Here is a 19,109-nt window from a genome sequence, read left to right as displayed (position 1 = left end):
TTGAGATTACAGTTGTAAGCCACAGCACATGGCTGAATATTTTAATTATTACTCCTTATTACAGGGCTGCTTATTAGATACTAAATCATTTATTTTATTAAGATGGAAAATGTTAATATAGCTATCAAAAAATAAGAAATGTTTCTTTATTCTAACATTCTATCTCAGTTCTAAAATTGCCAAAAATTTGAATTTATCCCATGGAAGACGAACTATATAAAGTTTTTTTTTAAATTATGTACTACAAACCTGGGCTTAACACTTATCTGTATAATCAAATGCAAATGTATACTTCATTTTCCATTTAATTAGAGCTTAAGAGATAATTTTTTAGAAAGTAGAAAATTACATATATAAAATCTGTTTTAATTGCATTTCAAAATCAACTTAGTGATTACAAAGTATTAATTTTTTCTTTTTTATAGAAAAAAATTTGAAACCTAAATTATAAACAGATTAATTTTTGAAATAAAACACAAAGTGAAAATAATGATGTGTAGACTACATTTAATTGGTTTCCTCTTTAAAACATAATTAGCGTTCCATAGATAACGTGAGTAATACCAGTCAAAAAAGTTGATTTAGCAGACATTCTGACCTATAACTATGAGGCAATCAGTTCGTGGAGGAGTTGCCTTTCAAAAAAAAAATGCTAACAATTCTCTTCTAATTGAAGTTTAATCTCTTTTCTGTTTTGCTAAAATGGTAAAATGAAGCACTGTTGTTTATTATTAGATAATATTTATGTTAGAGCAACCAAGATTTTATATAAAGTTTTATTAAAATCCTATATGCTTTTTCTTTTATGTTATTTTGTAATATAAGACTTTCAAACAGAATTGTTGTACACATGACAGAGTTCTCATAAAATAAATTAGATTCTCTAGTTATAAACCTGTAATTAGAGTTAAACTGAGATTAACTCTGAAGTAAGAATGTACAAAACCAAACTATATCGATGATGGGTGTGTTTCATTTAGTGACAAGTAGCCAAGGTAGAATTGAATAGAACAAAGCTGCAAATATCTGTAAGAGGAACATGCCAGGATACCACCTAAGGAAGCTACTCATTTATTCTAAACCAGCCATGTAATTAAACAGCATTATCTTTTCCTGACATATCTAAATTCATACAGTTATAAAAACAAGTAATTTATAAGTGAATAACCAACTTTTATCTGTAATTATGCTCTGACATGCCCTAAATCTAGAAAATTATTCTTCACTGGCCCATGCTGTTGATATTAATAATGTTGTCCGACCATTCCTGACTTTATGTTACAGAGAAGTATCTTTTTTAGATTACTATGATCAATATTTTTTAAAGTTTTAAAAAATATATTACTATCCTTTTAATATTTTTAAAAGGGAGCAAAGGGATATCTTTTATTAAAAATAATGAAATAGGCTGTGCACAGTGGCTCACGCCTGTAATCCCAGCACTTTGGGAGGCCGAGGCGGGTGGATCACGAGGTCAGGAGATCGAGACCATCCTGGCTAACACAGTGAAACCCTGTATCTACTAAAAATACAAAAAAAATAGCCGGGCGTGGTGGCGGGTGCCTGTATTCCCAGCTACTCGGGAGGCTGAGGCAGGAGAATGGCGTGAACCCGGGAGGCAGAGCTTGCAGTGAGCTGAAATCATGCCACTGCACTCCAGCCTGGGCGACAGAGCGAGACTCTGTCTCAAAAAAAAAACAAAATAAAAAAAGTATGTATATTATTTAAATAGAATGCAAGGATATAATTTTTATATAGCAAAAATATATATATATATATTTTGCTTTCAAATATCTATTGTTTAGTCCAACTATATATTTATACCAAAATGTGGTGTAAATTGTGGAAAGAGTCAGAAACATACAAAAATATAATCTGGTAGAGAAAAATAAGGGAACTGAGGATAAGGATCAGGGAGTGAAAAAGACTCCTACAGGAATATGTGTAATTATTTGAAAAAAAGTTTTAACTAGATGAAGTTCATAGAGCTAAAAAGCAACTGCATCATTTGTAAAGTCTGAAAAAAAAAGTGGAAAGAACAGCAAACCTATGTAAAAAATATCATGCTGTAGTTGTCTAGACGGGAAATAGTAAACTCAAGAACTAAAATGCTGGCCCTTCACCAAGTGATAAATCCTAGAGGAGTTCACAAATTATATCTTTAGAAGTCTGCAATTGTATAAATGAGCTTAGGCAAAGAACTGGTGTCAAAATGCTTCATCGATTGACCAAGATGTCTGCTTAAGAGTAACAGGATCAAAAATGAATGTATCATTACTACTGAGAAACTTTGGTTTATGTGCTTGTAGCAGATTGTGAAATTTCACTAAATATTTTAATGAGGTTTCCTAGGAGTAATAGAATATAATAAACATCACCACAAGTCACTATTTATACAAAGTAAGAAAATAGAAATGTAACCCCCAATCACTCCCTTCAACAACAACAAAAAATTGCTGCATTGAATTGAGGTAAAAACTATTTTGTAGCTGCTGAATGCAGTAATATTCACATCTATGCAATCTACATTATTTATTATTCGTTGCCTTGGACAAATCACTTCAACTCTCTGAGTCACTTTGTTGTTATCTTTAAAATGATATATAAGCATAAGAGACTGGACTTATTTGTACGTGTATTTAATTAGGATGGAGTTTATGATGGACCCTCATAAAGACATCCTCTAGATCAAGCTTGTCCTACCCACTGCCCAGGACGGCTTTGAATGCGGCCCAACACAAAATTGTAAACTTTCTTAAAACATTATGAGATTTTTTTGCAATTTTTTTGTAATTTCATCTTAACTCCTATAAGTGTAGTCTTCCTTTTGTCCTCCCCCTCATCCTACCCGTCTTCTTTACCTCCCTTTTTGCCTTTTTTTGTCTTCTTTTATTTTTTAAGGCTAACTTTTAAAAAAAGAGAGTGACTTGCCCTGAACAAATCAGAACTAGTATCCAAATTATAAAAGATTTGTGCCAAGAGCCTTGGAGAAATCTATCGTATTCCTTTGATAAAACAGGCAGATTGTCCTTAATCAAGTAAATGTGTGACCACGCCCCCCCAACAAAAGAAGTCATTAGAAAACAGATTATGTGGAACATATTTTTATGGTAAGGTTAAAAGAATACCACTAATTCCAAGAGGTAGTAGGTGTCAAAATATTTTTCATATAATTACTTGGGAAATGATCAAAAGAAAGAATGAGGAAGAAACTAAAGAATACTCTTGGCTCTACTTCTATAACATTGATTGCATCCTCAACTAAACTTGCTTCTACATTTGCTAATAAGAGTATTTTATTGCATCTAACCTGCTTTCTAACAGGTAAGACCTGTTGCAACTTCCAGTATTCGTTCCTCACCATTTCATACCCAGAAGTTATTAGAAAATTAGACTTTAAAGTAAAAGCAAAATTATTTTTTAAATCTGATATGACACTACAAATCAAAATCACAAAGAATGAGTGACATCTTAGATTGTTGAACTGCTCGAGATAATAAAGTTCACAAATATTAATAATAAAATATAATCTCTCAGTACATGGGTTTCACTTTTATTATCCACTCGTAGACTTCTATACAGAGGGCTGGAAACAAAAATCTATGTTTAGGAAAGAAAGTGTAAAACAAAATTATAATATATTTTTGTTATGATAAATACATCCAGGCTAATAATATTGAGATTATAGTACAGGATTTAAAATAATGTCTAAGAAGGGAAAGAGATCAAACAACTAAAGTTTAAATAGACTGGATTAGCACCATTCTCAGTTTTCAAAGTCACTAAAATAGCAAACAGAAGAAAATCAAATCATATCTCTAAATATAAATGTGATAATACCTTCTCGACAAGCTCCATGATCATCATGTTTAACATGAATTAACTTGAGAGTTTACGCAGCCAAAAATTAGTGACCAAAGTAAAAAAAATCTATCTAAGAAAACAAAAAGCAAATTCTGATTGAAATTCTTTCAGAACTTGACTCCTACGTAGTTTATTCAATAAATATTTGCTATAGATTTGAGGAATGAATTAAAGAATGAATAAGGTAAGTCAAACAAAAATGTTTATTTGAGAATTCTTTGCTTATCTTAAAGAAACTTAGATGAAACAAGTCTATATATTATGCATGTTGTTTTTGTACGTTCTATATAATATTTGAAAACCAAATCACAATGAAACAGTGAGGTAACTAGGAATTTAAAATATGCATAGTAAATTCTAAAAAGTCTTAATAATGACTTTAAATCACAGACAAGACCTGTGTGTAAAAATAAATGGAAACCACCACAAAGTTTTATTTGGTTTACCATTTGTACATTGTAATTTCTACTTTTGTTCCTATCAACCATTCCATGTCTCCTTTATTTCTACATATTGATTGATAGAGATCATTAATAATTATCTGCATATTGCTCTTTCCAAGTTTGTCCCCATAGCTACAAATGAAACCAAGTAAAAAAGAATAGACAGAAATATAATACTCTGTATTAACATTAAATCTCTGAATCTGTTACTAAGGCTAATTGCCTGATTTTTATCAGAATTATTTTAATGAGTTAAAACATTTCTCTTAAAAAATTATGTTAAAACACATATACATTTACTTGACAAATATGGAGGAGGTTTAACATATTTTATAAGAAGAGTTTAGAATTTTTTAACATCAAGTTTTCCAAAAAGCCATTCTAATTTAAATTAAAATATACTTTTCTTAGAACTTTAAATATATATATATAGGAATGAAAAAGAGGCTATATTTATATAAAGAAGGTAGCTACAGACTGGGCACAATGGCTCACACCTGTAATCCTAGCACTTTGGGAGGCCGAGGCTGGTGGATCACGAGGTCAGGAGTTCAAGACCAGTCTGGCCAAGATGGTGGCACCCCGTCTCTACTAAAAATACAAACATTAGCTGAGCATGGTGGTGCGTGCTTATAATCCCAGCTACTCAGGAGGCTGAGGCAGGAGAATTGCTTGAACCCAGGCAGCAGGGGTTGTAGTTAGCCGAGATCATGCAGCTGCACTCCAGCCTGGGCGATAGAGTGACACTCCATCTCAAAAAAAAAAAAAAAAGAAAGTAACTACAAAATGTAAAATTAAATCAATGGTAGATATTTTTATATATTAGAAATTTGACAAAAAATCTCTCACGATTATCAATATCATTTATATCACAAATTTTGCAAATTATATACATTGCTGCTGACTTCTTACCACTTCACAAAATACTTCTGAAAAGCTTATCATTTAGTAAGTGAGTAGAATTTTTGAAAAGTACAAAAAATGATATTAAATTACATTGTATTCATGTGAAAAGTATCCAAAAATTATTTTATGGAAACTAAACTTTTATATATAAACACATAAATGCATAGATATAAAACAAGTGATGTATCTAATCTACCTTCAAGTGACATCTTAAAAGGAAGTTTAAAAAAGCCCCAGAAGGATCCTAATAATACATGTTAAGTGTTCTCACTACAAAAATGATAATAACTATGTGAGATAATGCATACGTTAATTAGCTAGATTTAGACATTTCACAATGTGTAGTTACTTCAAAACATCATGTTGCATACAATAAATGCATACAATTTTATCTGTCAAATTAAAAAATTAAATAAATATGTAAATGTATGCAACACAGGGAAGTTAGCTTAAACCTTAGACAGTTTACTATGGAGAATTAGTCATTGCATTCTCTGATTTTATTTTTCTTTCACCAACTGGAAAAATTAGAAAAATCACCTAAAATTAAAAACAAATACATGGCATCAAATACTGTGAAGAATCTTTACATACAATTGATACTCATAACACTTTAACAGTTTAGAAGCGACATTCTTTCATTTTCCCTCACATTATACACACAATTTTGTTTGAAGTTTTAAATAGAAAACAAAATTTATTAACTCCATAGTACTTGGATCCATCATCTTGCTTATAATTTATAATGATATTACATTATATTAACATTAAATCTCTGAATAAAAAAGAGGTGTTTTTGAGTGTTTGTGTTTTTCATTGTTTAAAATTTGCATCAAAACTGATTGATAAGGTAAGACACTATAATAATTATTATCCTGCATAAAAATGCTAATCTTTTACAGAAAGATGGCACCATATCTATCCTCAACTTTTAAAATAGTTCCTTCATATACTATATTTTTATTGTAATAAATACATATTATTGGAAAGTCTTTTGGTATATCCAGTGATATAATAAGGTCATTTTGTGAATATTTAGAAGTATAAAGTATAAATAAATATTTTAATTAAAAAATTACCACTCCAGTTTCCATAAAAAATTAAGATATTTCTCAATCTTTTTAAACATCTCGCACTTTCCACATTGCATAAAAACTCACCCCTGAACAGATTTATTTTTCTCCTACATAGTTTTTGGTATATTTTGTGATGATAGCACCAAAAATTTTGCAACCACTCATCTGATTACTATTTGTGGAAGCAAACTATAGTTTCATTTTTACTGTTAATCCAGAAGGTTACAAGAGTTAAAGATAGAAGTATCATTGAGGAAAAAAAAAAGCAACGCCCACATATTAAAAACACACCAGTAGTTTAACTTTAAAACAAGTATAGGTCTTTATTGGTTTATTCTCCAATTTATATTTTCCTCTAATAAAAATATAAATCTATGTTATGCTGTTTGGTTAATTACCACTCCACCTTTTGTGTATTTGAGTTTCCTATCTCAAACTGATAACATGTGGCTTTTCTTTAGGAATAATTACATAGAAAGGGAAATGGTACATTTTCAAGTTGTCAGTTTAATCATGTCTCCTTTTCTCATCTTTTCAGCAAATACATCAGCACCAGCTGAAGAAGAAAGGGAAGTAGATATGGAGCACTGCAAATTTGCTTCTGCGCAAAAGGAAAAGGCAGCTGAAAAACAGTTTTGGCAAATTAAATTGCAAATGATTCAGCCCCATCAAGCTAGTCAATGGGAAAAAAAAGGACAAATTTTTATTCTGACATGGTGAGTAATGTCTTTTTTATGACAAAATAGAAAATAAACAGTACCCAAGCGATTGTTGACAGCTAAAGGTTACTAATGTCCAGAATTTCCCTCAGGACACAAGGCTCACTGTGGTACCAATTCCAGTCTAGGGTTTTTATGATGAGAGTGATGTTCTGGTTGTCAAACTTAATCCCCACTCTCACCCACCCACTCTTGCCATGCACAGTCTGAAGTGAATAAGGAATAAAGAATATTAAATGGATTGGGGGAGGAATCTAGGTTTCATTTGACTCTCTTTTGTTTGCTTGTTTGTTTTTTCAATAGCTATAGGGAGAAAATAGCCTATTCTGACTAGAAAAAAAAGTTATAGCCAGAAAAAATATATATATTATATATATAATTGAAACATAAAGAGAGATTTAAACATTTTATGCTGCATTGCTTCTTAAGATCACAGTAAGGCTTAAACAGATTTCTACATGTTCATTTATCAGAGCTCTCTAATACCTTTAGACTGACACTGAGTAAAGGCCATGTATATCCCTGAAAATTTAAAAAGAAAAGAAAAAGAGAGAGGGAGAAGAAAAGTAAGTTTTTGACTAGCAAAGACTGATGAAGGTTAAAATTTGATCCAGAGTTGAACATGTTTGAGATCAAAGCCTTCAATAATTCTTTCAGGATGGAAATACCTAGAGGCTATTTTATTTGACTGAATTTAACTTTGATGTACTATGCTACTGAAAAACATTTATTCTCCTTTTCTTATACTAAAATAATCAATACCCTAAACCACTGGTTCATACATTTCAGGAGGTCAAGAATTCCCTGTGGTTTTTAAATAAGTTTGAACAAATTTTTCTTAATAATGCCTAACTTAAAGGTGTATCCATCTTTCAAGTTAGGTACAATAAACAAGCATAATTTGAAGTGTGGTCTTAGATACATAGAATTTAATATACTTGGAGACTTTGTAACTAAGGGCTATGATAGAAGAAAATAACTCAAGTGTTATATTAATATTAAAAAAGACAGTTGAGATATATATTCTGAATACACTATTTCTATAGGTTTTCCTTAAAGTTATAAAACTTGATATACTCTTATATGTTAATTGGCGTTTCCCCCCATGAAGAAGAAAGTCTTATTTTAAATTATTTTTCATCTTTTATAATTAAGGTAATTTTATACTAATATTTTAAAAGCTATTTATACATAAACACTTCACATAGGCTAATTTTAATTCTCCCAATGAAAGTGTATATATATATGTGTGCGTATATATATATGTATAATGTGTGTACACATATATAAACATATATATGTACCTATATATACACATATATACATATATACACACATACATATATGTATATATACACACACACGTATATAATTATTTAAACATAAGAAAACTGAAATTCAGTTTTCTAAGCAGAATAGCCAAAGCAAAAAGAAAGGAAGAGAATTGGGTTTATCATGCAAAGGATTTCTTTAATGCACACTATACTGCCCACCCTACAAATCCTCATACAGATATTACTTTTATAAAGACTCACTTAAGTTATGTATGATACAGAATACATCTTAATCATAATATGTGTTTGAGGCAGTGATTCTCAATGTGTGGACTTCACATACCCAAGACACTTGTAGGAAATCAACAATGTTAAGATTATTTCCATAATAACAGAAAGACATTATTATTATTATTATTACTACTGTTCTGACATTTGCATCAATGGGGCAAAAGCTATGGTGAATAAAACTGCTGGTGCCTTAGCATGAAGCAAGGCAGTAACACCAAACTGTACTAGCAGTCATTGTATTCTTCATGGTCATGCACTTGGAATTAAATAAATGCTTATTTCTCATACACATGTCTTAGACGGAGTTGTAAAATGGTTAATTTTATTAAATCTCAACATTATAGTACATCTTTTTTACACACTGTGTGAAAAAGTGGAAAGTTCACATAAAACACCTCTGCTTCACACCAAAATACGATTGTTGCAATGAAAAAGTACTACATGATTGTTACAGTTAAAAACTAAATTTTATGAATACCATTTCTTATTAAAGGAAAAACTGACAAACTGTGATAATCATTCTTGAGTATCTGGTAAACATTTTTTTTTATTTTTGGAAAATGATCAAGGTGAGCTTACCTCTTCAAAGAAAACAACTGACACTCTTTGTTGTTAATTGTAAAATTCAAGTTAGCAAAAGAAATTTATAATTTTGAAAACCTATGTCTTCCACCATGGTCATCCATTATGTATAGATTTTTTGATAAAGTTGCTGGCAGTATTAACAAATGTGATATTTAATACTGAATAATTGTTATGATCTGAATTGTGTCCTTCCAATATTTATAGTTTGATGTCCTAACCCCCAGTACAATGTGTGACTATTTGGACATAGAGTATTTACAAAGGTAATTACGGTTAATAAGGTCACTGGGGAAGCTCTTAGCCAACAGGCTTGATTGTTTTTGTAAGGAAAGACTAAGACACAGCCATACACAGAAGAAAGACTACGTAAAGCCACAGGGAGAAGACTGACATTTCATTTAAAAACCAAGGAGAAGTAGGGCAGGGCCTGGTGGCTTAACGCTTGTAATCCCAGCACTTTGGGAGGCCAAGGCTGGTGGATCACGAGGTCAGGAGATCGAGACCATCGGGCTAACACAGTGAAACCCTGTCTCTACTAAAAATACAAAAAAATTAGCCGGGTGTGGTGGCGGGCGCCTGTAGTCCCAGAAGATTGGGAGGCTGAGGCAGGAGAATGACGTGAACCCAGGAGGCGGAGCTTGCAGTGAGCCGAGATCATGCCACTGCACTCCCGCCTGGGTGACAGAGAGAGACTCTATCTAAAAAAAAATAAAAAATAAAAAATAAAACTAAGGAGAAGTATATATACATTGTGGAATGACTAAATCTACCTAATTAACATATGCATTACTACACAGAGTTATTTTGTGGTGAGTACATGGTAAATACAATTTTATCTGTCAATTTAAAAGTTAGAATAATTTTTAAAAACCCAAGGAGAGAGGGCCCAGAGGAAACTAATTGTGCTCAGATCGAAATCTCAAATGTCTGGCCCCTTGAGCTATGAGAAAATTAGACACTGTTAAGTCACCCCTGTGGTTCTTTATTAGGGCAGGCTTAGCAAATTAATGCAATAATAAAATATATCAACATTTGGACGATTTGCAAATCTCAGTAAGTCAAGATTTTCCGATACATTCCAGTAAAATTGTAAGATAGACAAGTGAATATTAATGTAACAGAATATGAAATGTTTACTGACACTGCTTCAGTTTAGTTTCTTCAGTGCCTTGCGACTAAACCTTAGCTAGACAGCAACTAATCTTTAAGAAACTAACTTTTGGCCCGTGCGGTGGATCACACCTGTAATCCCAGCACTTTGGCCGAGGTGGGCAGATCATGAGGTCAAGAGATGGAGACCATCCTGGCCAACATGGTGAAATCTCATCTCTACCAAAAATACAGGCCAGGTGTGGTGGCTGACGCCTGTAATTGCAGCACTTTGGGAGGCCTAGGCAGGCAGATCACCTGAGGTCAGGAGTTCGAGACCAACCTGGCCAACATGGCAAAACCCCCATCTCTACTAAAAATACAAATATTAGCTGGGTGTAGTGGTGTGTGCCTGTAATCGCAGCTACTCTGGAGACTGAGGCAGGAGAATTGCTTGAACCGGGGAGGCGGAATTTGCAGTCAGCTAAGATTGCACCACTGCACTCCAGCCTGGGCAACAAGAGCGAGACTCCGTCTCAAAATAAATAAATAAATAAATAAATAAATAAATAAAATAAAAATACAAAAATTAGCTGGGCATGGAGGCACATGCCTGTAGTCCCAGCTACTCAGGAGGCTGAGGCAGGAGGATCACTTGAACCCAGGAGGCGGAGGTTGCAGTGAGCCGAGATTGCGCCACTGCACTCCAGCCTGGTGACAGAGTGAGACACCGTCCCAAACAAACACCAGAAAAATAAACTAACTTTTGTGGAGTTTTGTACAGTATCAAACAAGAATTCCACCATCACCTAAAATGTTACTGAAATAGCTCATCCATTTCCATTTATGTATCTATGTGAGGTCAGATTTTCTTCATAGACTTCAACAAATAAAACATAGCACCACAGACTGCCTTTTAAAAACCGTCTGGGAAATACAAGTGTTTTTTTGTAACTGTTATTTATGTTAATAGTCATTTTATTATTGTTATTTTAAATGAATTAATAAATATAAAATTTTCTGAATTTTGATTTTGAGTATGTCAACAGTTATAATCTACATTAAAATTTAGTAATTTAGGCTGGGCACAGTGGCTCACGCCTGTAATCCCAGCACTTTGAGAGGCCAAGGCGGGCAGATCACGAAGTCAGGAGATCGAGACCATCCTGGCTAACACGGTGAAACCTCGTCTCTACTAAAAATACAAAAAATTAGCCGAGCGTGGTGGTGGGCGCCAGCTACTCGGGAGGCTGAGGCAAGAGAATGGCATGAACCCAGGAGGCGAAGCTTGCAGTGAGCCGAGATCGCGCCACTGCACTCCAGCCTGGGCGACAGCGCAAGACACTGTCTCAAAAAAAAAAAAAAAAAAAAAATTGTAATTTAACAATGCAAACATGTCTTGATACCTCAGCATTTAAGAGCTTCTGATTTGAGAAATAAATCAATAATAAGTAGCAGTAGCTATCCCTGTGCAGTATGTATTAATATACCAGCCAATCTGCTAAGCATTTCACATTTGCTTCCACAGTTTATCAATACAAATACCTTCAACATAAGCATAATTATTTTCACTGAGAGATGAGGATTTGAGTTCCTAAATCAGTTTATAACTTGCCTAAAACTTCACAACCAGTATATGCCCAAAATGGAAAACAAACATAGATTATAAGATTCCAAAGCCCAAAATGTTCCACATAGTAGATCAAACACTCACTTAACAAACAAATAATATATTAGAGGAATTCTTTCAGCAATAACATCTCAGGTAGGAATTCATTGGGATTTCTGCAAGAGATTTAGGAAAGAGTGGCCGTAGAGTCCCCAGTCTGATCTAGAAAATTTGTGGTCAAACAGTTTTGGATAAGGATACTGAAGGAAAGTATGTATTTCTTCTTTTATTCTCAAAGACATACTATCACAAACTTGCATGTTAAGTACATTCAAATGGACATCAGGAACAAACATTTTTCTTCTTTGGTGATGCAATCACTTTACACTGTCTTTTCTTAAGTAATTCTACTCTTAAGATAAAATAATACCAAATATACTTGACAGAGTTTTCCAAAAAAGCTTTACCATTGGTTGAGTGAAATAAAGAATAAAAAAAAATTATCCAAGCTGGCATAAAGTTTATAGAAATTTTGTGTGGTGTTTCTGAATAAAATAAGAATATAGTCATTAGAGATAATAGGCGATTATCCACGTGTCTCAAAAATTAATTTTAACCATTATTACTCATGCTTTATTTCCTATCTCCTCTTTTCTATTTATCTTTCAACAGAAGATGGACTATATTGTGAAATGACCATTGTATCAGTTTGTCCAAGAAATGATAAAATAAAAATGCCTAAATAGTAATTCATAAATTCTGCAAAGTGGATGATTATTAAAAAGTAAGGTCCAAACACAATTATTCATTACATAAATATCAGTAAATATTCTGACATTTATTCTACTCAGTTTATGTTTATCAAATTATATAATTTGATAAATTATGAATTTCAATTATATATAAATTCATGAATTTATATAAATAATATTTTTCATTAGTTTATAACATTACTTTTTGTGCTACTGGCTTAAGTGCTTCCAAAATTAAATACCATGTTAAGGAAAAGTTTTACTCTATTAAAATATATTCTTGATTTAAATTGTATCTACAAATAAATTTTTATATCTGGAAACATTTCTTTAAAAATTTTCTAAATGTATTAAAGTAGAAATTTCTTAAATTTCTAAATTTCTGATACTACTAAAAAAAACCCTCTAAATACCTAAAGCTATTCTCTATGCCACAAAGCTCTGCAAAATAATCTATCAAGTTTCCCAATATGAATATAAAGTTATTATGTAGTTTTATTAGGAAACAATATGACAAGTTTTAAGCATAAAGCAGTAATGATCATCCAATATTCAAAATTAAAATAATTGTTTTTCATAAAAGACAAAAGAAAAGAGAATGTGAGAATGGGAGATAGGATGGAATAAAGATTGTTCATACTACAATGATATATTTAGAGGAGAGGTTTTGAAAGGATATTGTATAATAGAGAATATTTCTGTATCCTTGACACTAAAATATCAATTAAAATTCATTGTTTAAATTAATCTAAGTTTTAAAATTGTATTCTAGAAGCTCAGATATGAGATTGTACTATCCTACTCATGTTAGTCTTTCTTGATTTGAAAAAATATATAAAAATATTTTAAGTATGAATTTGATTTAAAATTTTATCAAAAATATTATATATTTTAGGCCGGGCGTGGTGGCTCACGCCTGTAATCCCAGCACTTTGGTAGGCCAAGGCGGGGGGATCAGGAGGTCAGGAGTTCAAGACCAGCCTGGCCAAGATGGTGAAACCCTGTCTCTACCAAAAATACAAAAAATTAGCCAGGCATGGTTGCACATGCCTGTAATCCCAGCTACTCAGGAGGCTGAGGCAGAGAATTGCTTAAACCTGGGGGGCGGAGGTTGCAGTGAGCCAAGATTGCACCACTGCTCTCCAGACTGGGTGACAGAGCAAGACTCCAACTCAAAAAAAAAAAAAATTATATATTTTATTGGCACAGGATGAAAACTCTAACACATACTATTTGTGGATGAAGTCTAATTTTTATATTTAAATAATGATATGTATATTTTCTCTTGTTTCTTTTTAGATTCATCTTTCAGCTTAACTATTAAAATACTGATGAACATATCTTGTACTTTGATTTATTAAGTACATAACAAAATATTATATCTTATCTTTTTCATTAGATTCTAGATATACAGAAATTTTGCACACTTAAGAGAAAAGAAAATATTGTTTTCAATTTTAGAGCAACTTGGAAAGTTGTTTTTTTTTTTTTTTTTTTTTTTTTTGAGACGGAGTCTTGCTCTGTCGCCCAGGCTGGAGTTCAGTGGCACAATCTTGGCTCACTGCAAGCTCCGCCTCTTGGGTTCACGCCATTCTCCTGCCTCAGCCTCCTGAGTAGCTGGGACTACAGGCACCTGCCACCAGGCCTGGCTAATTTTTTTGTATTTTTAGTAGAGACAGGGTTTCACCATGTTAGCCAGGATGGTCTCGATCTCCTGACCTTGTGATCCACCTGCCTCAGCCTCCCAAAGTGCTGGGATTACAGGCGTGAGCCACCACACCCGGCCAAATCAGAACTACTTCTTAGACAGCATTAATAGACTATAATACACATAAGTGTTGCCATATTGTTAAAATTAAAAATGTTATATTTTCTACTGTAATAATCATGGCAGCTCAACTAATCAGGGTAATGAAAAACTACAGCTTTCCTTATCCCAGAATATATGGCCTCAGAGTATATGGCCTCATGGAAAATAAAAGGTGGCTTTGCTTTTTCAGATATTTTCTATCATTTCTCAGATACATAATTTAGAAGAAAGTAGAGTTCATAATGTATTAACATTTAGGAATCTGTAATCATAATTAAGAGAAAAAATTGTGTTTTCATATTCTATGCCACCAAATAAGAATAATAGAGTATACTCTTACAGAATTTTACAATGGCCACTCATTGATACCAAAACCTTTATCTGAAAATTCATCTATGGCCAGGCGTGGTGGCTCATGCCTGTAATCCCAGCACTTTGGGAGGCCGAGGCGGGCGAGATTGAGACCATCCCGGCTAACATGGTGAAACCCCGTCTCTACTAAAAATACAAAAAATTAGCCAGGCGTGGTGGCAGGCGCCTGTAGTCCCAGATACTTGGGAGGCTGAGGCAGAAGAACGGCATGACCCCAGGAGGTGGAGCTTGCAGTGAGCCGAGATCGTGCCACTGCACTCCAGCCTGGGCCACAGAGCGAGACTCTGTCTCAGAAAACAAACAAACAAACAAAAACAACAACAACAAAAAAGAAAATTAATCTATACTTTGTTTCCCATAACAAGTAAACTTCTAAAACTTTATTCTGTAAATTTAAATTTGTTACTGATATGGTTTGGCTCTGTGTCCCCACCCAAATCTCATCTTGAATTGTACTCCCATAATTCCCACGTGTTGTGGGAGGGACCCAGTGGGAGATAATTTGAATCCATGGGGGTGGTTTCCCCGTACTGTTCTGGTGGTTGTCAGTAAGTCTCACGAGATATGATGGTTTTATCAGGGGTTTCTGCTTATGCATTTTCCTCATTTTCTCTTGCCACTGCCATGTAAGAAGGGCCTTTCACCTGTCACCATGATTGTGAGGCCTCCCAGCTATGTGGAACTGTAAGTCCAGTTAAACCTTTTTCTTCCCAGTCTTGAGTATGTCTTTATCAGCAGCATGAAAACGGGTTAATACAGTTATAATATACCCTGAAAATTGTTATAGGTTACTTTAAGAGTGAATAAAATTTTCTCACATATTTATTAGTCATAAGTATTCAATAAAACATATTCACCATCTGTTTAGACGACTAAATACCAGTTACAAAGTACATAGTTAGCTTGACATCTCACATTTTATGGTCCTAACAAAATTTAATTGAAATTTCAGCAGCACAATGGTTCTTTGATTGATTTGAATTCTAGCTTTACTATGGTAACACATACCATTAATTTAATAGAAATTTGCCTTTATGCCTGTATGTTTTTTAAGGACAAAATTCTTCCATATTCTCAACTCTTATTCTATACGTCATTCTTTCAGAAACCAGAAATGCATTAGTTAGAATTTGTAGTACAAATAACAAATCAGATTATAAAAAAATCTCATTTGCCTGAAAAATAACTGTACATTTCCAAAGGAAGACCAACTAAAATTGAAGAGACTGGAGCCTTATTATTAGATACTCCTCTATAGTTTGTTAACTTTTATGATACTCCTGTGAGACCCATAAAATTGAAATAAGTTTTTAGGAAAGGAAGAAAAGATACAACCCTTGATCTCAAGGTGCTTACAAATTAGCAAAAACCAGATGATAGAAGAAACTACGAAAATGAATGAAATCATGCAAGGAGACACTGTCCCGGTGGGGCTCACAGTTTATAAAAGTTCTGATACATAATAAAGAAGATTAGAAAATGAATGAGGAAAAAATTTCTTAGGGCTGTCTTAGTATCCTAGAGCTTTTATTGTCTGTGATATTTAGTGAATGTTATGCTTTTCCATGTACATAATGAAGATAAAAATAAAACTATTTTCTTTGAATGTCATGGCAAAGATAATTCTGTTCCTATGACCTTCTTTAGATAAAATCTCTATTGTTACACTTACCCACTTTATAAACTGGCCAACATAACTGCCAATGTAAAACTTAGTCATCTCAATAGATATTGATAGAGACACTCCTCCATTCTCAAGCTACCATTCTCAATATGATTTAAACATAGGACTAGTAGTTGCATGAATTCATTCATAAATGAGGTAGCGTGAAGAGTGATTCCACAAGTAGAAGATAAAGTTTTCAGATGGTCGGCTATTTTAAACCTATGAGGAAGGGAGGATAACAGGGATAACATTTGTGATAATAGAGACTAAGTGGCTCAAGCAAGAGATAACACTGAACTATTTCATGAACCAAAGAAAAACTTCATGACCATGAAACTTTTTAAAAATTTTGTTTAGCTTTTGGTCATGAAAACTATTTCATATTTCAACTATAAAAATTGGTTAATATAAAACTATTTCATGACCAAAAATTAAACAAAATTTAAAAACCTACAAAAGGAGCTTTAACTATCAATAAGGAGAAATGTGCACTGGAAGAGAGAAGTTATAGGAAATACAATATTACTCTGGTTGAAAAGGAATGCATGAATTTGAGATAACTACAAGCAAATAATTTTTTTTTTGAGACGGAGTCTTGCTTTGTTGCCCAGGCTGGAGTGCAGTGGCACTATCTTGGCTCACTGCAACCTCTGCCTCTCAGGTTCAAGGGATTCTCTTACCTCAGCCTCCCAAGTAGCTGGGATTACAGGCATGCACCACCCACGCCTGGCTAATTTTTGTATTTTTAGTAGGGACAGGGTTTCACCATGTTGGCCAGGCTGGTCTCAAACTCCTGACCTCGGGTGTTCCGCCCTCCTCGGCCCCCCAAAGTGCTGGGATTACAAGCGTGAGCCACTGTGCCTGGCCAAGAAAATAAAATTTTATATATCACATGCATATGAGGATATGATTTTATTTATATTTTTTGTCAATGAGAGGGATATAATTTTCAGTTGGGAATTTTGCCCCAAAATTGTCTCTTTCTCTGTTCTGATTTAGCTTTTCAATATCTGAAGTGTTTATTTGTGTCTATTTTTTGGTTTCTTTCCCATTGGACTATAAAATTACTGAGAATGGGGATTAAGTCATATTCATCTTTCCATCTTTCTTCTAACTCAAATAAAAAAGTTTGTATCCATGTTCTCATTTCTCAAATTGAAGAAGAAAAGAGGCAACTGCCAACAACTTCTTCCTAAAAGCCTTTCTTAGAAATAAATTTAAAATGGAAACCTACTTTTAAAAGAAAAAATTATCTTTATCCCATTCATTTTATTTTAATGCCTTCAGTCTGGCAAGAGTATATTGGATATAAAACTCGTGTTACTAAGCAAAAATCATTTGGGCAAACATGTCTCTATTTACTTAAATTTGATTTCTTATAAAAAATCTATTATATGTCTTCAGAAAACCTAAAAGATAGAGCACAAGGATCTAGAATCTTATTATTGATGTGCTGTTGAAAAATCACTTAATCTTTAATCTCAAAGCAAAAGGAAAGAGTTGTACTAACTACCCGCAGCCCAGTATTTTTTCTACTTACACAACTATATCATAGCTCTTTCATTATCTGAATCAAAAAATCAATCAATAGGCCGGGCGCTGTGGCTCATGCCTGTAATCCTAGCATTTTGGGAGGCCGAGGCGGTTGGATCACCTTTGGTCAGGTGTTCGAGACCAGTCTGTCCAACATGGCAAAACCCTGTCTCTACTAAAAATACAAAAATTATTGGGCATGATGGCAGGCACCTGTAATCCCAGCTCTCAGGAGACTGAGGCAGGAGAATCGCTTGAACTCGGAAGGCAGAGGTTGCAGTGAGCCGAGATCGTGCCACTGTAATCCAGCCTGGGCAACGGAGCGAGACTCTGTCTCAAAAATAAATAAATAAAATAAATCAGTCAGTAATGTTTCAGCCTGTATCTAACTCGTTTAGATGAAATGGTAATTGTGTAATTTGCATCAGAATGAAGTTAGAATGACATTTTGATTCATATTAAAGTTATCAGTACACAAATTGATTTAATACATACCTTAATAATATTTTAGTTTACACTGTATTCAAAATACCGTGCTAGTGTTTTGAGGTGGAGAAAAATAACATGTAATTCTTGTCCTCAAAAAGTTTTAGATTTAGAAAGGTACACAAACTTATGAAGAATTAACTATAAATCTGGTTAATTATAAAATGGCCTTTAAAAATGTGCCTTGGGAGATCAGAGGACTAGTAAAGCACTACTGATTTAAAATTGCCTTCATTAGCATCAAATTTTAAATAAACAAGGTGACAAGAAAAAATAAATAAGTATTATTTATATATATAAATAAAAATAAATAAACAAGGTGACAAATCAAGATAATTTTTCTCTTTTCTTTGCATGATAAATCCCCTTTTGACTTTCTTACAACACAGGATGCCAGCATGTTGGGAAATTTCACCCGAAAATTGCTTCTTTCTCTGTTCTGATTTTACTTTTCAGTATTTGAAGTGTTTATTTGTGTTTATCTTCTTCATCTGTTTTTCTCCCATTGGGCTATAAAATTGTTGAGTGCAGGGATTAAGTCATACTCATGTATTTATATGTTTTCAGTTAATCTTGGATTTTCAAAGAATTTCCTGGAGAGGTTATTATTCTGTTTGCAACTTTACAGAGATAC

Source organism: Pan paniscus, chromosome 6, assembly GCF_029289425.2.
Source record: "Pan paniscus chromosome 6, NHGRI_mPanPan1-v2.0_pri, whole genome shotgun sequence".
NCBI lineage: Eukaryota > Metazoa > Chordata > Mammalia > Primates > Hominidae > Pan > Pan paniscus.
This window is presented reverse-complemented; position numbering follows the sequence as displayed.